This window comes from Lagopus leucura, unplaced genomic scaffold (assembly GCF_019238085.1).
Source record: "Lagopus leucura isolate 7727_CA_CO unplaced genomic scaffold, USGS_WTPT01 Super-Scaffold_100004, whole genome shotgun sequence".
Lineage (NCBI taxonomy): Eukaryota > Metazoa > Chordata > Aves > Galliformes > Phasianidae > Lagopus > Lagopus leucura.
In genome coordinates, this window is record NW_024962264.1 from 28,428,256 (window position 1) to 28,444,621 (window position 16,366).

Here is a 16,366-nt window from a genome sequence, read left to right on the forward strand (position 1 = left end):
GGCAATTGCTTTTATCCTTCTTAGTGTTTTTGTTGCTCCTGTTGCTGTTTCTCTCTCTCTCTCTCTCTCTCTTTTTTTTTTTTTTTTTTTTTTTTTTGGGTGTCCTTCCTTCCTGTTATCAGGAGCTTTGTTCTCTGATTAGCATACTGATTGACAGATAATAGAATTGAACCATAGTCCCTTAAGTGCAAGAGCTTGCTCATTACCCATTGCATCTGGCTGTATTTCATAGTATTATAAAGAGATTTTATTTTGCCTGGGTAAAAAAAGCCAGTAATTGAATTCATGCTAAAATATTTATTTTCCTATCCATCCTATCCAACACTAGCAGATGGCTGATAGGCGCGTGGTGCTTAAAACTTTGAATGAGATTTGTAATGTTATTAAAAAAAATCTGGATGGCTTTTGATTCAGCCTTGATACAAAGCGGAAGATTTCTGGGTATTATCTGGTTTGAATTCAAAATTAACTGGAACAAGCTCCAGTGAGAACAAAGAACTGGAAAGGTTTGCTTCTTTTTCTTTTTCTTTTTATTTCTCTTTTTTTTTTTTTTTTTTTTTCCTGGGTGCTAGAAGAAGTTGGGAGTGTTTTGGTAATCTTGTCAGATCACTTGAATATCACAGTTTCATTCAGAGATTCTTTGTCAAAGCATCTTTGGCATTTGATTTGGCATGACTATGAGTTTTGCTTCAGGCCACCTGGACAGTGTTGACATTTTGGGCACATACAGGCAGTGGATTTCAGCAGACTCGTGACATCAGTAATTAAAACCACCAGCATAAAGATGGTTTGCAAAGGAGTAGTGCTGGGCATGTCCTTAAAGCAGAACTGGGAAGATTTTTACAATGGAAAGCACTGATGGCATGTGTAAGGAGCTGAGATGCATACCTAGAATTTAGGTACGCCAGCACTGGCAGACTATTGAAAGCACTGGGAACTAGACTAGCTGCAGAGCAGGTTTTTTCAGACAGCTGAGGATGTAACATAAGAATACTGAAGAGCTGGGTCAGATCCCTCCAAAACTCTGACTCATTCTTTAGGGCCTGGAGTTTAACAAACACACCACATTTCAAATGACCTCTGCTTTGGACAGTTTTCTTGCTTCTGGGTGTCTCTAGTTAAGGAGTCATCTAGATTATGTGTTGCAATTGGGCTTCTGTACATAGTACCTGAGAGACCTGAACTTCGTGAATCTGGCAAATTCAGTTTAACTTGTTTATTTTTCAGCTTCTGTAATGTTCCAGTGAGTTGCACGTGTCAGTTATGCACTGTGTTGAAGAGTACCTCTTGTTTCTTTTAAGCATGCTGCACCACCATTTCCCTGGATACTTCAATCTCGCTGATAGGAATAGAAGCAAACAATAGTTTCATATTCATCTTCTCCACTCACAGTCCTACAGATCTCTGTCAAAATAATCTCTCTGCCACCTCCTTTCCAGCCCATCTGTCTGTCTCCATAGTCTCCTCTTAAAGCAACGTCTTGATGGTTTTTGACACCCCTCTTTTCTATCCTGTATCCTTACTGAGATGGGATGGTGAGCACCGTGCTTGAAGCCTTGATCCAGCACACCATAAGCACAGATGGAGATCCTATAAAAGTGCTACAAGCGAGGGCATCCCGAATAATTTTTCAAAGAATGTACACATATGTTAGCTACAGTAATCTCTGTTTTAAAAACAAGTTCTCCCCATGGCTACTTACAGAGAGAAATCTTGAGAGATTTAAAATGGTATAATTTTCTTACATTGTAGGTAAAGAAATATTAGCTGTGCAAAATGAAGGATGTTCTGAACTGCCTTTACGTTACCCATACTTAGTGTAGAAAGACTAAAAACTATTAAACACTCGAGTCACTTATTAGGGACAGCATCTTTCTCTGCCACATCTTGATTTAAACTGAATACATCACATGGTATTAAGTGAAATGTGTGCTGTCTTGAAAGACAGCATAACTCATAAATAGTATATCCATAATCCAGTTGATGGCTTACTTATAACCAGGCAAATCTAATATCCTGCTTAGCTGTAGGGTATGTGATTTTTGTATATACTCAACACTCCTGTAATTGTTTGTTTTAGAGGATGGTGGATTTGCCAGTTGCTATGAGCTCATTTCTTGCCTTAATGCCTTAATATAGATGAATTTATTTTTAAAAATTCTTTGAAATGTCTCTCATATTTTAGCGGTTTCTGAATATAATTTTCTCATGGCAGAGAGAATCTATAGAGAAAACTACTACAGGACAGAATACTTATTGGATTACAGACTATTTATCACTGAGTTTATTTAATAAGATCCATATGGGACTTCACTTATTTTGGTTGATCTCAAAGATATATAACTAATATGAAATTTCTTGTAAAGTAAACTGCATCATAACAAATGGCTTTATTGAAATCTACCCAGTAGGATGTAAAGGAATAATGCCAGGAAAAGTTATATTCTAACCCTGCTCAGATTTCTCGGTTGGAAGAGGAGAAGAAAAGCTCGTTTAAGTAGTAGAAAGGATTAATATGAAAAATAGCATGACATCTACATATATATATTTTTAATCTGAAATGCCTGTTCTTTCAAGAAATTAAAGAATGCGTGTAATTTCTAGTTATTTGACATGCATCTAAACAAAGCACTGGATATTATGGAAATAATTCCATGAAATAAAAATAATAGTAATATTGTAGGTTTTGGTACTTCAGTATAAGCTAACTGAAAATATTCTGATCGGTTCATCAGCCTTTCATATGGAATAGCATTATCTGACATTAGAAACTGTTTTGTGGTTTATTACAATGGCAGGTTTTATAAATGCTATTGGGAATAAATCACTAAAACCATTTACTTGTCTTGAAAGCAGCAGAAAGGAATAATTGACAATAAAATAGGAAGGTGTACTTTAGACAGCTTAATGATGTTGCAGAGCATGCCTTTACCATTAAAAAGCCATAGGAATCTCAAAGTTCTGATAGAAACTACCATCAGTGATGTTTGTTTGGTTGGTTTTTCATTATTTTTAAAAGGAATGTATTTGCAGTTGAAAGTAGTGCACATGCAGACATAAATAGGAAGCATTTAATATATGGAATATATATATATATATGTATGGAATATATGGAAGAGAATTATGTCTTCCAGAGATAGCTTAGCTTCCAGCTTTGCTCCTGGATACATCTCGGTCCATTATGTCAATGGGAGCATGTAAAAACACCCACCTTCCAGGTAAGTGTAAATTACTGGCTGCCTACACTGCCCCTAATGAGATGTAACTCTTACAAGTCAATTACACATATCAGTGGTGTAAAAAGCCATACTGTATAATTTATTTTAGTGCTAGAGGAGGAAAACTCGAGAAAGCTGGGAATTAGAAGATGAACCCACAGTGGGTATCTCCTTTTGCTTGCTCTTTTTACGACAGAGCAGTTCCAAATAAAACAGGAGGCTGCTCTGTCTGAGAATGGCCATTCCTCATGTAGAACAACCTTGCTCCTTGATTAATGGTACATTTCCCTTTGATTTATAACCCTGCCTGGATTCAGGTGGCATCAGAATAGTAAGCAAAAAATTGAGATTGCAGTTTATTAATAGGGAAATTTTATTGTGCTGCCCTGCTTTGTCTCTGTGGTTTGCTCAAGTCTGAGCTCTGTCCTTCTGGATACAGCTTGGTCTTGTGTCTCTCCCAGTGGGGAAAGGAGAAAGCCTGATGGCCACATGGAGGGCAAATCCCTTCCCTCTGTTCTCACAGCTTTAGCTGTATCCTTGGACCACGTATGTAGTCCTATAGGCAGCTTAGAGACTGAAACTCTTGTTTGGCACAGGACTCTTTTTTAGTAGAAACTAAAGAAAGCCTGGCAAGAGAAGAAAAAATAACAGTGGGAAAAGAGGTAAGTTTTGCCCCAGAAAGAAGAAACTGCTTCAAACAATATTCTGTTGAAATTTTTGCCTGTACTTGTCTGATCCCTCTCAAACTGCCTGAAGATGGTTTCTTTATTGAGGAGGCCTGTGCTTTATTAAAAAAATGTCCGATAAGTCTTTCATGTATTTATTTAACCTGCTGGTGTAATTAGTTAACTAGAACACATTTTAAATCTGTTGCAATGACGTGAGCAGCTGGCTTTATGCAGTTGAACTGTCTGCCTTCTTAAAGTTATTGCGGCAAGTGTGGCAGAGGACATGTGAAGCAGACAAAGCTGACAGTGCCGACTGCAGCTGAAAATGTTGCCTGTGCTGCTCTGCAGCTGATTTCCAGCAGAGACCAGTATCAGCAATTGCACATGGGCACAAGTGTCATTTGTAGTAACACCTCTAGCATTTTGCTTTGCATGCAGTTGGCTATGTCTCCCATAGTTATCACAGAATCACAGAATTGTAGGGGTTGGAAAGGACCTCCAGAGATCATCGAGTCCAACCCCCCTGCCAAAGCAGGTTCCCTACTTCTCGGGAAAATGACTTCTCGGTCATTTAATACACATGTACAGGTGTTTCAGGGGGCTTTCAAACATCAAAACTCTTCTACTGGCTGCTCAAACTGACAGTTAGATGCAAATGCAATTTTCCTAAGGGCTTGGGTGGCAGCCACCTTTGATGCAGAGTGCCTGGGTGACCTGCGTGCCTGGTCAGCCTGCTCTGCAGAGCTTTGTCTTTGGAAAGAGAAAGACAGGCATCCAGCTTCAAATGGGAGCTGGGGACTGAAGCTGTTTTAAAATCCAACAAGGTGTCTAGTAGCATCCTTAAGTGAGAGGAAGATTGGAAATGTGCTCCTTAGTTTCATTCACCCAACACATGAGGACAAGGGACTGTGCTCCATGAGGCATCTACTGTTGAGTGCCCAAGCTCATACAGGCCAAGGTATAAGGTAGTCTTCAGGATACCGTTCAGAGGAGTATATTTGTCATTTCCCTTCTATGGGAAATGTGCTCTATGCTTGTCACTACTGTCCTTATTAGCAGTACAAAAAGAAGAATAGCCTGGAAGCAGGTCTGGGATTGCCTTGTGAAGTGCCTGTACTTAGTAATCCATAGGCAGGCCCAGTACCATAGGATTGTTTTAAAGTGGTTTTAGGAGATTTAGTATTTCACCTAGAAAGGCCATCTGCAAGGTGCTTATGGAACGGCTATTTGCCCTGGCACTGGGTTCCTAACTTTGCAGAGACTTTGCAGGTAAAGCATTAAGTGCTTACGTGGAAATTACAGGCTTAGAAAATCGACAACTAATATTTTTGGAACAGATCTGGTTTTGGCATATTTTATCTGGAAGGAACTTAACTGCTTATAATTTTCTTGGCTTATAAAGGTGTGCTTCCCTTTCCACCTCCAGCTTCCTCCTTCAGCCTTGTTGGTGTGCCCAAGGTCTTGCTAATATAGTGAGGTGCAAAAGACCTTGACCTCAGCTTGGGAATGGCAACAATCAAGTTATCACCTGAGACAGATAATGACCAGAATGCTATCTCAGACTGGATGCTCAAAGAACTGACATAATAAGCACAGAATAAGGAGAACAGGTTTGTTTTTTGCTGTCACTAGAGTCATCCTTCATGGTCTCAATTATGATAGGTAGTGTTTTGATGTTCCAGAGGTAAATGCAATACAGTAGCCATGCTGATCTGTGTTTCTTTCTGTTTGAACTCTATCCAGACCCTCAAAATAATTTTAACATCTCTTTTTTTGCCTGTGAATTCATTGTATGAAGACTATTTAGAAACAACTGTCATAAAGGCGGCAGCCTTTATGATCTTTACATTTTGCTCCATTGCGTTTACTGTTGATATTTTTCTCTGCAAAGGAACAAAGACACATGCCAGAAGTTTGCCTTCAGTGCTTCTTTAGTTGGTGTCAGTATTTCTGCCCTTATTCAAGCAGCTGGCCAGGTCATCAGAGTTCAAGCGTACTTCTTTTGTGCTGCTTGCACTGAGTCTGGCATGAAGAAAGATAACTCTACAAATTATTAAGCATTTGGCAGTGCCGTCCAGTTGTGTTCAGTTGTAACTACATCAGCTGCACTGTTAAGAGGAAGTGGCAGGTGAACAGAACAAGAACACAAGACTCATGCTGTTAGAAGCAAATGTTACTGCGTCATACATACTGTGACTTTCTCTAAACGCATTCACAAGAGAAAGAGAAAATGAGAGGGGGGATATCTGTTTATGTGTCAATATGTGTTTCTGTGTGTATGTGCTATTTGGGTTATATACATTGATGTTTGCTTGCTGTATACACAGGGAGTAAGACTACGATGGAGATGAAGCCTTCATATGGCCCATCGATTTGTCTGCTGCTTTCTATATAGGCATTTTGGATTGTTTGTTCTTTTTTTTTTCCAGTGAAATGGTTTTTTTTGGAATGGTATTTATCAAATTTCTATAGGTTTTTTTTCCCTTTTCTTTCAACCTTTTGTGGATCCAGTGAGGAAGCATTCCTTACTTCCAGTACTCCTAGAAGTATAAATTCAATCAGGAGTAGAAATCATTGCAATTATTTTATATTGTTTTGTAACACCGTTTTTTAAAAGTTAAAAGTTCTACAACTGAAAGGGCTTTCATTAATGTCCAGCAAGCTTGATACCTAGTTTTACAGATGTTGCTTTGTAACAACGTGAAGATGCCTTAAGTTGGCAAAAGTGCCTGTTTCTGATAAGAGCCAAGGGGTTACCTGGCTAGAGTCACAGCTTGGAATGAATGTGAGAGACAGAAGCCTGACAGTCCCTTTTTGGATGTGTGGTGAAAGGTGGGGTTGTATAAGAGCCTCACCCTGACTGACCAAAGAAAGTGTCTCCCCTTTTTGCTGATCCACGGCTGGAGAAAGTAGCATGCGCCTCATCTGTTGTTTCTGAATTTCCTGTGCCAAGCCTACCAGCTGCTCTCAAAAAATATCCACTTGACTGAAAGCCTCAAGACATACCATATTTAGAGTTGTAGGAGGCAGGTTTCTTGGAGACCCCATCATTACCTTGCTGAGTGAGATTTGAGCTGGATGTACAGCAGGACAAACTGGTGCTATTTATTTCGTGCTTGTTCTCTCCTTATGGATTCTGGGTTTTTAGTTAACCAGGAAAAGAGTAATAGTGTCTGAGTTCAAGCTGTCGAGTTACCTATATATCCGTGTCAGTTTGGTTCGAGGAAAGTCATTTGCAGAATGGAGGAAGAGTTTAATTTATATTTTAAAAGTATCTACACGTGTGTATTTGCAGACATACATACTGTATATGAATGAAAGTAAACATGAAAAAGTAGAGATTGCCAGTTGAGCATTTAAAGTAAAACAGTGTCCAAGAGATAAGATGAGCTAAGCAACGTTAATTCCCCTATCAATTTCTAACCAGTACTGTCATGCACTGTTAATAATCATATTCACAGAAGGAGTGGGCTTTAAAACTCGGGATTCATGAGATACTCTTCAACCCTAAAGGGGAGTGTGATTTGGCATCCTGGAGATGTCCAAGTTAAGTAAATTCAGAAAATATATTGACCATTTTGAGTTTGTCTCATCCTATCTCCAGAGGAATGGAAATGAAAATGCCATTCAGCTTTCTTGCTACTATATGCAAAAGTTCGATCTATATATCTTGTTCACTCATAGGCGCTTTGGAGGGAGGTTTTCTGTGTTGGTATAAAGCAGTTAAAATCTTTGTGCTACTACTAGACAGGGAATTTTTATTTCTATAAATTTCTAGTAAGAAACCACAAAAAGACATAGCTAACACCTCCCATTTTGCTGGTACTTAATGTGTGTAAATACCTGTGAGAAAGGGCTGATGTTTTTATTTCACTACCCAAAAAAAAAAAAAAAAAAAAAATCTTCTTACAAGTTTGCTTTTTAAAATTTCTAATCATGTGACCAGAGTATCAAGACTGATGAAATCTCAATGGCCGAGGAGAAAAATCTTCACTAATTTCACTGAAAAAGAGATGACAAATATTTGTATAAGCACACCTGCTTATGGATTGGTTGACAGTGCTTGACTATACTTGATACTGTGGCACTAGAACTGGTCAGCCAGGCTGTTGGGAATACATTTCTGACTGCAGCTGGACTTTGTGTCTGAGCTAGTATTCCACCTAGGTGTCTCACTCTGAAATTCCGTATCTTGGGATGCTTTATTAATGAATTTTGTACAAGCAATGTGTATATTTTCTCCTACCAAGCATACCTGTAAAAGCCAAATATTAATGCCTTGGGTATTGTGTAAATAGCATTCCTAATCCTGCTCTGAAACAACTTTCTGTAAAGCCATTTTCCACTCTGTTTCTTGGAGAAAAACAAATATATAACAGAACTCTGAAACTCCTCTCCAATATTTCATTTGCTGGCTTTCAAGCATCATCCTGGGAGCAATGAGACAAGAAAAGAATATTTTCTTCCTTCAAGCTCTGCAGTGAACAGTGTAAAACTACGCACAATAGATTTGAAAGAAGTTTTATATATTATGACAAGTGAGTGTATCTCCAGGGTGCTCTGCTGTTGTGGAATGTAGTTATAAGCCAAATCATCCATTAAGTTACTGAACGTGGTAAAATTTCTCAGGTTCTTAGGGATGAAAAGCACATGAAGAGACACCTATGACTCAGTTCTTATGAATGCAATGAAGTAAGACTATCAGCCTAAATTGTCACTATTAATCAACAGTGTAACCCTGCAATGATAGCCCCTGTGAATCTGTGGACGTTTGGGACTGTGTTGGTTGGAAGGAGTCTGACAATGGTAGGATCATGTACTCAGTCCGAGTCTCAAAGTGCTCCAACTGAAAAAAGAAAAAAAAGCATATGCAGTCTTTGCTCCTGGGGAGGTGTTCAGATGGATAGGAAGTCCCTGATTATTATATTGTTTCTTTATGAATAGAGAACTGTTTTAGTCTTACTTCGCTTTTCCTCCCAGTTTTCATCCTCTGTTGTCTTAGAATTTCTCTCGCTAAGTCCCAAAATTCAGCCTTTCAGAATTTGCCTTGCCAACTGAGGGAGTGAGGGAGTATTGGTATTATTTGTATCATGGCAAAAATGATTTAGCTTTGGTATACCTGCAGTGATGTACATCCATATGTTCATACATCTATGCTTTCACCTTGACTTCCAATAGACTGATAAAGATACATAAAACGAGAAGTAGCTGCATTCTTACTGAAAATCAGGGGCTACTACTGCTACTGGTATTTTAATTACAATACCTGCCATCCAAGGGATAGTAAATATTTAATCTTTTTCTTTTTTTTTTCTTTTTTTTTTCTTTTTTTTTTTTTTATATATATTTGCTGTCAATGTTTGTTTACTTATCTGGATACTTTTCATACCTGTGATCTACTGCTTAGATTGTCTCTGACTTCAGAAGTTGTGTTTTGCTAATTAAGTTTCATAGGGAAGGGACAAATTTCATAAAAAAGATTGCAAAGTTAATTAAGATGAGAAACAAAATTAAAAGCAAGTACAGCAACCTGACTAAGAAAACAGTAATAACACGCAGTACAAAAACAGTATCAAATGATTTAAACACCTCATCATTAAAGCGTGTAAGTAAAAAAATTTAAAGTAGTGAGCACAATTCAAAAAGGTGGAGAAGATTATTTATACACCAGGGAAATCTTAATTCAAGGTAAGAAATATTTTCCATGTGCCACAGTGTCTTTTCAGAAGGATTCATGAATTCCTGTCCTGGCAAAACTTGCTATCTGATTTTGGATAGTCTTAGAGGTGAAAGAGTTAAACAAAACAATTCGGCATTCTGGAAATATTAACACCAGAAAATGGGAGACTGCTAAGCTCTGTGCCCAAACTTTCAGCTTGGTGAGAGGCAACACTTGGAGAATAGAGCCTTCAAAAATAGCAAGGACTCTTATGCGTACTTCTAGTTTTTATATTAAGTAGTCTGCACTGGGAGCTGCAGAAAGGGACAGGAGAAAAGCATGCAAGGAGGGGGCTGCAAGTAAATCCCAGTGTGTCTCTTTTGACATTGCTGCAGGACATGATCTCCAGTAGTAAAATGGCCTGCAGATGCTGTAACTTGCTTATGCACATGGCATCTAATTTTGCAAGGTCTAATGACAGGCATGGAATTAACTTGGCCTGCTCCTGCAGGCATGCCTTGGAGCTGCTTACAAGTTCTAGCACCATGTCAAGATGTTTGCTCCATCTTTTTAAAAAATAAATAGCCATCAGCATTGGCATTTGAAAGAGCAGCAATATATTCAGGTAGAAACTGAACAGCTATTTCAGTCATTTCTCTTATATCTAAAGTTAGATGTTATTTAATTTTTAGGTTTTTTAAAATTATTATTGAATTCAAGTGTTTAGTACCTGAGGGAAGGACACACATAAGGTGTTTATAGGCATTCCCTGGGGTTCTCTTTAAACAAATACAGATGTAATGCAGTTAATTATGGTAAACAATCATATATTTCTGTGGGGAGATGTTTCTCTCATCTTCAAAATGCTGCAAGTGGGATTTAGTTCCCTTAAACTCTGTGGTGTGACTCACATTGTTGTCATCACTGCTGAAACACGTGACCCACTGCCTCACTGTGCTCACATCCACTGATTGGTCTCCATCCGCATTCAGCAAACATTGATGAAAGTCAGGGGGTACAATTTTTTCTGCAAGGAGGAATTCAGTGCCACCTCTTTGCTTCATACTCACTTTCATGTCAGATGCTATTCTGTCAGACTGCCCCTCTGCTACTGTCTGTCACACAACAATACTATGTAATGGAATATTGGTGGGAAGGTTCAACCTTTACTACTGCACCACCAACATAACAAAATAGGAGGCATTAATTTCAGAGCAGCCCTTATGTAATTTTCTCATGTGATCTGATTTTTTTTTAAATAATCAAGACTCTTTTCCTAAAGAATAGTGCAAAGTAATCCAAAAGAAGATCTCAAAATACTTTTTGCATTTACTGTAATCAATCCTGATTAGGAACCTGTGCAATGATGCTATCCTGATTGGAGGGAAATTGGCGAAGGAAATAACCAATTTTCAATCAACATAATTGTTTGCTCAGGAGGTCTGAAATCTAGAGAAGTGACTTTGCATCTTCTGCAGAAGTGTTAAAAGATTCACCTGGAATAGAAAAAAATCTAGTGTAAATATTGCACAAAGGAAGGGCAACTGTTGTCGCCTACATGGACTTGTATAAGGCCTTTGATGTGGTCCTCCATCACATTCTTATCTCTAAACTGGGTATATATGGATTTGAAGGCTGAACTGTTTGGTGGATAAGGAATTGATTGGATCCTTGGGCAAATTTGCTACTTCCCTACCTCTGAACTGTGAAATTGCAATTGTATATGCATGTCCCAGAGGAAAATGTTGCTGGATATACATGGCTGTATGCACCTATCCTTGCACATTCTTACACTTTAGATTTGCCTCCCTTAAATCAGCCAAGACACGAAATGGCCAAGCCGTATCTGAGTATAAAACATTTTTGCTTTGTTGTGTATTCCTTATCACCTTGAGCTGTCCATTCAAATGTAAAGAGAAGTTTCATTGTCCACCTTGTAAAATTATAGTTCCCATCTACTAAGAAATAGAGGCTCAAAATTGGATAAATAGCACAGAATGCTTTGATTCATATCTGTGTGCTGGAAGTTTAATACATCAAATAAAATACCACAAATACATCATTATTTTGACAGCTTTGAGAAAAAAAAAAAAAAAAAAAAAAAGGCAAGAGGATTGCAAGGCATGAGTTTAATTTCTGCAGTTTTACAGCTTTGTGTTTTGCAAAAGAATCAAATTCTGCCATCAGTGAATGCAGAGCAGGTGGTAAACGGAAGGGCAAAGTGGAAACACTATGCCAACACCTGTCAAATTTTGTACTTGGAGTGCAAGCCCCCACAAAGGGTTCCCTACCCAGAGCTTGTGTGTCTCACACTTTCTCAGAACATTACTTTTTTCTTTCTTCAGGCTTAGCGCTTCTCCAGCTGCAACAGAAGGTCACAGAACAGGAGAGACTAGATAGGCAGAAGAGCATTTCCCACCAAGACTATTACAGGCAAAAGCAAACAGCCACTCTTCACCCATCTGACAACAGTGGGATTTCCACCATCATTATGCCACCTGACGTGGTTATTTATTTAGCCAGTATATAGATAAGATGAAAATCTGTCGGTAGGTGCCAGAATCATGTAATGCAGAAATCAAATCCTTGTGATAAGCAGCAAGAGTTTGATGGGGTTTTGAGAAGAGAATGCAGTGATAAAAAGCTGAAGTCCTGAAGACATACAGGCAACCTTTCAGTTTTCCACATTGACGGTATCGCTGTTGGGAATGTTATATAGCATAACGCTAAATTTAAGTCTATAATGCAATAGGGTCGGGGTCCTGTGGACAAGAAGCAACAACCCATATACAGTGAAGTAGTTTTTGTTCATGGGGGACAGGGCAGTGTGTGCAGGTAAGAAAAAGTCCTTTGCTTCTTTGAGCAATACTACCTTCCCTTGTTTTTGAATCCTGGGATTAGTAAACCTTGTCACCCAAACACAGTTGTGCAAATTGCTTTTAGAAAATCTTAACTTTTAATGCACAAGAACATTTAATATTCTTTTTGTTTCCGTTTGAGTCATTGGATTTCTCTTTATAATTACAGAATGAAAAATATTTTTTTCTAGAAAGCAAATGCTTTTTCTTTTTTTTTAACCTTTCCTATTCCATGATTCCAGGGCCGTTTTATAAAGTTAATAGGTGTGTGCAAGTAGTTCTTCAGGGTTGTTAACATAACCTTTACCTTTCACTATAGTTGCCTGACCTTTAATTCAAAGTATTACTGTATTCACAAGTAGTTATATTTAAAGTATTTCTGTATTTACCAGTATTTCACTAGTAGTATTTCATTATTTTTGCTCCCATTTCAGCAGAACACAAAAATTGTATTGATAATGTAAAATCCGTGCAATTAATTTTAGCAAAAACTAAAACTGAACTGATATTTAGTCAAAGCTCAGATAACTTTACTGGAAAGTTCACCCTTTTATGGGCTTGTTATTTTTTGCAAATCCCATACAAATTTTTTCTTTCCTGTCACATCTCAAGACCTTTTCATGAGGAATCACAGTCTCTTTTCTCCCTAATTTAAATTCTGCTCTATCTCTTTGGAATATTAGGTATGGTTTAGCAGTGAAATTATTTTAATGATGTGGCTGAGTGCTCGTATATATTCAGGCAAGCAAACATAAAATGGTCATTCTTTATATTAAGGATCCATCTATAGTTTAGAAAAGGTAATAAATGATAGATTGAAGGCATAGATGGCTTCAGTAGAAGCTGGTGTGTATTACAGAGGTTATTTGCTCATCAGCTGAAGGTACTGTAGATGGCTGCAAGCCAAGCATACACACAACGTGTCCGATGAGTGGACTCCATAATAATTGATTAACTGTGTATTAACACGCAAATTAACTCTTCGTCAGCTCTTCATAAAATATATATGAATGGCAACCAAATAGCAAGCATGACCATAGAAAGAGACACTAGATTTCCTTATGAAAGATGGTTTATATGCTCTTATTTCTGTTTAAACATGGAATGTTATTAGCAAGGGCACCATTATTATGGCACCAGAAACCAAAATCTATTTTAGAAGTGACATCTTGCAGTGTTTGCCTCATTTACAATGAAGGGTAGGTCCCTAAAACACTTGCACAGTCCTGAATATGTTCTTCTGCTTCTCCTTTTTAATGTTTTTTTTAGGTAGAGTTTTCATCTTAAGCCCATATCTTTTCAGAGGGTGTGTGGAAAGGGAAGGGAAGCTCCACTGCTGGCATGGAGTGTTCTGTTCGATGTCTAGGGCTCACTCTGAAAGGAGATTGCAGCTTGTGTGGGCTTATGTAATTCATTCCGTCCATTTTCTGGTTAGAGCCATATGTGCCTCAGTTGCTCTTAGGAAAGAGCCCGATAGGTGTTCTGAATATGAGATTGCAGCTTCCTCTTGTAGTGTAGTCCAGTGTTTTATTGCTAACAAAGTTTTCTTGCCTTTGAAACGTGAGCATTTCTTATTGCAACTTAAGCCTGTTTTTTTTTTTTTTCCTCTCCACCCTGAAAGTGGTGAACAGATTGCTTGCTTTCTTTTTTTCTGCAGCTTTTTATGTGTTTGATTACTGTCGTTATACCTCCCTTTAGTCTTCTGTCTACTTTTAGTAGTTGTCCTTGTTTCATGGCTTCATCTTTTCCAGCAGGCAAATTCTACTACATTAAGCAACTTTGGATCAGGCTCTTTTAGAGCAGCAGCTAGTTGCTAAATAAAGCTCTGTACTGAAAACATCATTTTACTTAAATATTCAGATGTTGTATATTGAGATGGCAAATGTGTATCCTTCTTAATGTGCAGAATTGTCACTTGCAATAGAGAAAGTTACACCCAGGGTGCTTAGAAGCATGATTTTTCTTTAGCAGCTCAGCCCTAGTTTCTCTATCAGTGTATCACTATTTATGGCTCTTCAGCAACCAAGACTGTAACCTGTTCTTAAATTATTGTAAAATAACCTTCTACTGACTGAGGACAACAAATTCAGAAAGCTACAGTGTTAAACTTTTTTTTTGTTTATTTTTTGGCTGATTGTTTTTCTGTTGTTTTTGTTTGTTTTGCTAACGGGAGTTGTTTATCATCAGAAATTTCTAATAATGGGTCTAGTAAGCATTTGTTATTTTTCTGCTTCCATATAAGTTTGTAGATTTAGTTTTCCAGAGAATGAGAAAGAGTAAAGCCAAGGTAACTTAGGGGTCATTTAGACCCTGGGTAGTTTTACTAATTTCTTTTGCCCTGGCTAAATCTAGATTTAGAGGGGGGAAAAAATCTGAATAAATAGAAAGCAAACTGATTCCTTCCTTTCTTTTGCTAATTTATTTATAGAATAGAGGAATGGGAATGTCTTGGAGTCGGGAGTGGGGAAGTCTTGGAGGACGGGGGAGGTACCTGAAGACTGGAAGATAGCCAACATCACCCCGGTCTTCAAAAAAGGCAAGAGGGAAGACCCAGGCAATTATAGGCCAGTCAGCCTCACCTCTGTCCCTGGAAAGGTGATGGAACAGCTTGTACTGGATGTCATCTCCAGACAACTGGAAGAAGAGGAGGTTATCAGGAGTAGTCAGCACGGGTTCACAAGGGGGAGGTCGTGCTTGACCAACCTGGTAGCCTTCTATGATGTTGTCTCTGGCTGGGTGGATAGGGGGAGAGCAGTGGATGTAGTCTACCTTGATTTCAGCAAGGCATTTGATACTGTCCCTCACAACATCCTTATAACAAAGCTGAGGAAGTGTGGGATAGATGAGTGGACAGTGAGGTGGGTTGAGAACTGGCTGACTGGCAGAGCACAGAGGGTTGTTGGTGGTGGTGCAGAGTCCGGTTGGAGGCCTGTAACTAGCGGTGTTCCTCAGGGGTCTGTGCTGGGTCCGGTCTTGCTCAACATCTTCATCAATGACCTTGATGAGGGGATAATGGCCACCCTCAGCAAGTTTGCTGATGATATGAAGTTGGGAGGATTGGCTGACACGCCTGAAGGCTGTGTTGCCATTCAGCAAGACCTGGACAGGCTGGAGAGCTGGGCAGAAAAAAACCGGATGAGGTTTAACAAAAGCAAGTGTAGAGTCTTGCATCTGGGGAGGAATAATTCCATGCACCAGTACAGGTTGGGGGATGACCTGCTGGAGGGGAGCTCTGCGGAAAGGGACCTGGGTTTCCTGGTGGATGACAGGTTGGCCATGAGCCAGCAGTGTGCCCTCATGGCCAAAAAGGCCAATGGCATCCTGGGGTGCATTAAAAAGAGCGTGGCCAGCAGGTCGAGGGAGGTGATCCTCCCCCTCTACTCTGCCCTGGTAAGGCCTCATCTGGAGTACTGCGTCCAGTTCTGGGCTCCCCAGTACAAAAAAGACAGGGATCTCTTGGAAAGAGTCCAGCGGAGGGCCACAAAGATGGTGAAGGGCCTGGAGCATCTCTCCTATGAGGAAAGGCTGAGTGAACTGGGTCTGTTCAGCCTTGAGAAAAGAAAACTGAGAGGGGACCTGATCCAGGTCTATAAATATCTAAGGTGTGGGGGGCAGAATGGCGAGGCCAGACTGTTTTCAGTGGTGAGTGGAGACAGGACAAGGGGTAACAGCCAGAAACTGCAGCATAGGAAGTTCTGCACAAACATGCGCAAGAACTTCTTTACAGTGAGGGTGACGGAGCACTGGAACAGGCTGCCCAGGGAGGTGGTGGAGTCTCCTTCTCTGGAGATGTTCAAGACCTGCCTGGATGCCTACCTGTGCGACCTGCTGTAGGGAACCTGCTTTGTCAGGGGGGTTGGACTCGATGATCTCTGGAGGTCCCTTCCAACCCCTACAATTCTGTGATTCTGTGATTCTGTGAATGAAGTCATGGTTGCATAAACCTTGGCCAAGGAGAGGACT